Below are 6662 nucleotides of genomic sequence, written 5' to 3'. Positions count from 1 at the left end.
GCATGGAGAAAAATCTAGGAGAAGTCACCCTGGGCCATAACATGTTAACTCAGTGGAGGCTGAGGCCCATGGTTGATGAACAAGAAGAGATGAGGTAAAGCTCAGGAGAGGAGAATCAAGCAGCAAATGACAAGAAAAAAAATCCTCTTGGATGTGTTCACATTTATGAAAAAATTGTATTTTTTAAATAAATTTATTTTTATAAATTTATTTATTTTTATGAATAAATTTTTATAAATTATAAATTTATGTGTATGTGTGTCTAAATAAACTAACTTTTTATTACTGGAAAGTTTAACTGGACAAAATGTGGCAGCTTCTGACCACTTTCGTCTCATCACCAGGGAGAAGCCTGTCCTATTAGCCTGGTATAAGACAAGGCCCTCCTTGTGCGTATGTGTGTGTGCACACCTGTGTGTGTGTGCACATGTGTGTGTGTATGTAAGGGGGGTGGGGGAGGGACACCCAGAACTTCTCAGAGCGGTGGGTTTTACACTCACCTCTCCTCTTATTCCTTCCCCCTCCCCAAATTCCACTCCCCTGTCTTTCCAGACAGAAGCAACAGAGGCAGTGTCCACCAACAGCATCTGTTAGAAGGCAATGAAGGACCATCAATATCAGCAGGAAAAAGGGTTCTTTATTGTTTGGAGGTACAGTCTGGAGCATATGAAGCCACTGCAGAAGACCCAAGGATCAGATGCAGATCCTGGAATTCAAAGCCAGAAGCCTGGTGCAGAAGACAAAGAGGACCCAGGGAAGAGAAGAGGGAAACAGTAAACCTTAGTGACTTCTATTTCTATTCTTGCTCTGGGTGCAGAGCAAGCCTCCCACTAAGAACAAGTAACATGCTAATACAACATTAACAAATGTACCTTTATAAATATATCACTGAGCTTGTAAGAAAAGGGTTCTTCAGAGCCCAGAAATAGAGAATTTAGATAGGTAATCCACTTTGCTCTTGGGGGCTTAAGCCAAACGTTGGTGTCATGGAACTTTTGTTTGGACAATGAGAACTCAAAAGCTAAATTTCATGCAAGAAAAGAAGCATAGGAAATCCTGCCTTGTAGAACTGAGATCTTACAGACCATCACTGTTAGTGTACAAATAAATCTACCCCACAAAAGTTGAAATAATATTAAAAGTAGGAATTTATAAAGTTAAATATAAACATACAACAGTGAGGATCTATTAACCAGGTTCTCTGAAAAGTACAATAAAATTGACAATCCTCTGGCAATACTGATTAAAAAAAGAAAAAAGCAATCATTTAAAAAAATTAATTATGAATGAAAGAGTAAACTATAGTTGCCGCAGATATTTAAAAGATAGGGTGTTATAAAGAGATTTGTGCCCCAAATTGTAAACAGGTGAAAAAGAAAAAAGTTAGAAAATATAAAGTACTAAAATATTACCCAAAAGAGAAAAAAAATATTAATTTTATGAAAAATTTAAAAATTAAATCCCCTAGTTTAAAACAAAATCTTCCTACAAAGTAAACATATCATTCCAATCTTAGATAAAGTCTTCTACAGAATAAAAAAAGAACAGATATCTCTTTCCATTAATGAGGCTGGCATACCTCATTCAAACAACCAAGGATAGTTTGGAGAAAGAAAACAAGACAAATTTACTCATGAACATGAATACAAAAGCCTAAACAGAACATTAGAAAACTGAATCCAGGAATAAATAATAAAAAAAGACAATACAATAGAATAAACTGACTACATTCACAGATCAAAAAAATATCATGATCATCTTAATAGATGTGCAAAATCACTCAATAAAATTCAACATTTATCATGATAAGAAAAATTAAGTAAACTAGGCAAAGAAAAAAGTACTATTTTTAAAGCCTATCACAAACAAAATGGTAAATGGTGAATGCACAAAACTCAATGGCCAGGAGCCATTTCCTTCAAGATTAGGGCCATGATGACAATCTTCACTATTACCATCTCAATTCAGCATCACCCAGGAGATCCTGGCCAGCACAAGACAGAAAAAACCCAGAAGAGAAATAATCTTCTGTGGACCCACCCAAAGCTGACTTTCTGTGAAAAACAGGTGACAAAAGGGAGGAAGTTGTAAAATATCTTCCTCAAGCTATGTAAATTCAAGTGCTGCTAACTGAGACATCACACACAGCATGGCATTTTTGGAGGTACGTGTATAGAAGGTCCAAAGGCCTGGCCAGTATTACAGGTAAACCAAAGAGTAATATCTGGGGACATGAAAGGCTATTGGAAATTGTTGAAACAGCATACTGTATCCAGCCTTAGTGAATCACAACACACCATAGGACCAAGTCAGCTTTGTGAGTGCAGGAACCACAGATCTCTTATTTTTCACTCTTCTGCCAGAACCACAGCCTGCCCACATACAATTTAATCAAGTTAGTGACTATTCCCCTGGCCTCACATACATAAACAGTTGCTAGAAACAAACAAGAAAGAAACATTCTTGTGCAAAATAAAACCACTTTTCAAGCAACATATCTGTTCTTATGGACATAATCTGAGATATTCCCAGCTTTCCCTGGAGCTTATGCATTTCCTTTTTTTTTTTTTTTTTTTTTTTTGAGCTTAAGCATTTCTATCCAAGAGCATGGGATTCCATCAGAGAAGGAAAAAGTTGGGAAAAGAGACTCCTTTGACCATAAAACAGTTACAAGCCTTTCATGGTACATGAGATGATGCAAGTAAAATTCAAAGGAGTATGCCTATATCAGTCTCATTTTTATAGCAGTATTTACTCCATGTCAGTGTCTATTTCAAAATAGAACTTCCCCTCACCCCTTCAAAGTTATTTTTTATCTTTCATCTGAAAAATATCTGCAATTTCTAAAATTTCTCAATTTTGACAGTCTTTAGACTCTGAACAAAGCAAGACTTTCTGTATTAGGTTCCCAACCCTGGGGGATTTTGGTACTTCTCTCAGCTTAAATTCTGGGGTAGCTTGAATTTCCTTCCTCTTTCTCTTCCACATTTTGCTTCCTTGATCTTTGCATTTGGGGAAATTCTTTCCTCTCCCTGAGTCCTAAGTCATACTCTCTCACTGGTTAAAAAAAAATCTTATCCTTCCCACCACCACCGTCATCCTCACGTTCCCTTTCTGGTTCTTTTTTCCAGAGTCCTTGTATCATCCCAAGGATAATGACAGAAAACATACTGGACAGGAGTTAGGGGACCATGATTTCATGGCAATCTATCTTCCAAGTGTAGAAAGAAGATGTCTGAGTTGGATATGAAAGATCCTGGGGTTAAGTCTTTGCTCTGGTATTTACCAGTTTATCTCAATTGAACAAGGTTCCCAGGTGGCTCAAAATAAATAAATTATAAATATATATACATATAAAACATAAATATATGTATGCATATATATATATACATATAGTAGTAGGTGTATGCTACGTAACTTATGCATGCTAAGTCACTTCAGTCGTGTCCAACCCATTGTAACCCCATGCACTATAGCCCACCAGGCTCTTCTGTCCATGGGATTCTCCGGGCAAGAATACTGGAGTGGGTTGCCATTTTCTCCTCCAGGGTATCTTCCCAATCTAGGGATTGAGCCCACATCTCTTAGGTCTCCTGCCCTCTATATAGGGATTCCAGGTGGCACTAATGGTAAAGAGCCCGCCTGCCAAAGCAGGAGATGTAAAAAGATGTGCATTTGATTCCTGGAGGGAGGCGTGGAAACCACTCCAGTGTTCTTGCCTGGAGAATCCCACGGACAGAGGAGCCTGGTGGGCTACAGTCCATAGGGTTGCAAAGAGTTCAACACAATTGAAGTGACTTAGCATGCATATATATATCACATCTTCTTTATCCATGCATCTATCTGTGGACACTCGAGTTGCTTCCATATCTTGGCTATTGTAAATAATGCTGCAATGACCATAGGGATAAATATATCTTCTCAAATTACTATTTTAATTTTCTTCAGCTAAATACTTAAGAGTGAGATTGCTAGATCATATTGTAGTTCTATTTTTAATTTTTTGAGGAAACTCCATACTGTTTTCCGTAGTGGCTGCACGAATTTACGTTCCTACCAAGAATGCGGGAGGGTTTCCTTTTCTGTACATATTCACCAACACTTATTATTTGTGGTCTTTTTGATGACAACCATTCTGACAGGTGGGAGATGATATATTGTTATGCTTTTAATTTGCATATTCCTGATGATTAGTAATGTTGAGCATCTTTTCATGTGCCTGTTGGCCATCTGTATATCTTCTTTGGAAGAACATGTTGATTTTTTATTCTTTGCTCAAAATTTTGTAAACCATCATGAGTTTTTTTTTTAGTTAACCCCTAGAGTCTCCTTTTTTACGTCTAATTTGTATGATCCTAAGAATATGCTTGGTTGTTCTGCTGCCCTGGAATTTTAAGAGGTCCTTCCACAATTCTCCTTCCAGTTTTCCTGAATGTTCTTGGAGGTTTGTATTGAGGTACCTTAGCCTCTGAGGCTTTGCTGCAGATCTGGGGAGTGACTACCCCTTCCTGAAACTGTTAGTCGCTTGCTGCTGCTGCTGCTGAGTCACTTCAGTCGTGTCTGACTCTGTGACCCCATAGACGGCAGCCCACCAGGCTCCCCCGTCCCTGGGATTCTCCAGGCAAGAACACTGGAGTGGGTTGCCATTTCCTTCTCCAATGCAGGAAAGTGAAAAGTGAACATGAAGTCTCTCAGTCGTGTCCGACTCTTAGCAACCCCATGGACTGCAGCCCACCAGGCCCTTCCGTCCAGGGGATTATCCAGGCGAGAGCACTGGAGTGGGGTGCCGTTGCCTTCTCTGGTTGGTCGCTTAGTCATGTCCAGTTCTTTGTGACCCCGTGGACTGCAGCCCTCCTCTGTCCCTGGAATTCTCCAGGCAGGAATATTGGAGTGGGTGCCCATTCCTTTCTCCAGGGGATCTTCCCGACCCAGTGTTCAAATGCTAGTCTTCCTCGTGCAGGCAGCTTCCTCACCATCTGAGCCACCAGAGAAGCCCTCCCCTTTCTGAAGGGAGAAACATACTGGAGCTAGAATTTCCTCAAAGCACCAAGATTCTGCTAACTCTGATTTACTGGCTTGGAGTAAGCAAAACACAGAGCTGGCTACTGAAAGTTCTGAGTTTATAACAGTTTATAACAGTTTATAACAGTCTCCAGCACACGGAACTTTCCTGGGTCTCCAGGCAAGTCTCATCCCATGCACGACCTCTTTTTAGAATGGGGCCCCATCAGCAGACGAATGGATAAGGAAGCTGTGGTACATATACACCATGGAATATTACTCAGCCATGAAAAAGAATTCATTTGAATCAGTTCTAATGAGGTGGATGAAACTGGAACCCATTATACAGAGTGAAGTAAGCCAGAAAGGTAAAGACCAATACAGTATACTAATGCATATATATGGAATTTAGAAAGATGGTAATGATAACCCTATATGCAAAACAGAAAAAGAGACACAGATGTACAGAACAGACTTTTGGATTCTGTGGGAGAAGGCGAGGGTGGGATGTTCTGAGAGAACAGCATCGAAACACGTATATTATCAAGGGTGAAACAGATCACCAGCCCAGGTTGGATGCATGAGACAAGTGCTCAGGGCTGGTGCACTGGGAAGACCCAGAGGGGTGGGATGGGGAGGGAGGAGGGGGGGGATCAGGATGCAGAACACATGTAAATCCATGGCTGATTCATGTCAGTGTATGGCAAAAACCACTACAATATTGTAAAGTAATTAGCCTCCAACTAATAAAAATAAATGGAAAAAAAAAAAAAAAAAACACAGTAGAATGGGGCAAACCTTATCTGAAATGAAAGGATGTCTGGAGCGTGCACTTCCACACCGCTTCATCTACACTGTAGATGCTGGAATTCCCAGTCTTTTCCTGCTGCATTCTCTCATCCATCACTAATCCTGCCCACACCGCTTTACTCCATCTTGCTCTCCACCAGGAAACCAATGAGCCAACGTCTGGCAGGTCTGACCATCCCCTATTCCCTCAGGCCTCCCTCACACTTGGTTCCTGAGGTCCCCAGAGGCTCTCCCCTGGCCAGCATGTCTTAGCCACTGATTCTGTGTTTATCCTTATGACAGCCCTTTTGACAGGACTGACTTTCCTACATATCAGATTCCGCCAGAGCCACCACCTGTAAGGAGATCATAGAACCAAATGGCTAAGAGCCCAAGCTCCAAATACAGAAATATCTGTGCTGGAAACAATAAGGGGGGAAAAACCCTCCAGCTGCCATTTACTGGCTCTGCCATCTCAGTCAAGTTTCTTCAAGTATCTAAGCCTCAACCGCCTCACCTTGCAACATGGATATAAAATTAAATCTTGATGTTATAATTATGTGTTAATTTTATGCGTCTCAGCTGGGTCAGTCACAGTGCCCAGACACCTGATCAAACACTATTCTGGATGTTTCTGTGAGGATGCTTTGGAATGAGATTAATGTTTAAATGGGTAGAATTGGAGCCCTCTATATATGGGTGGGCTCTTTCTGTCAGGTAAAGACCTAAACAGAACAAAAAGGCTGACTGGTCAGAACAAAAAGACTGACTGATCAAAGGTTACTTCCACCAGTAGGTGACCTTCAGATTTCAACTGCAACCTCAAGTCTTCAGCTGAAAACTCCTCAAGTCCCCAGGAGTCTCCAGCCTGC

This window comes from Muntiacus reevesi, chromosome 16, assembly GCF_963930625.1.
Source record: "Muntiacus reevesi chromosome 16, mMunRee1.1, whole genome shotgun sequence".
NCBI classification, from domain to species: Eukaryota; Metazoa; Chordata; class Mammalia; order Artiodactyla; family Cervidae; genus Muntiacus; species Muntiacus reevesi.
The sequence above is the reverse complement of the archived record's forward strand: the minus strand, read 5'-3'. Positions refer to the sequence as shown.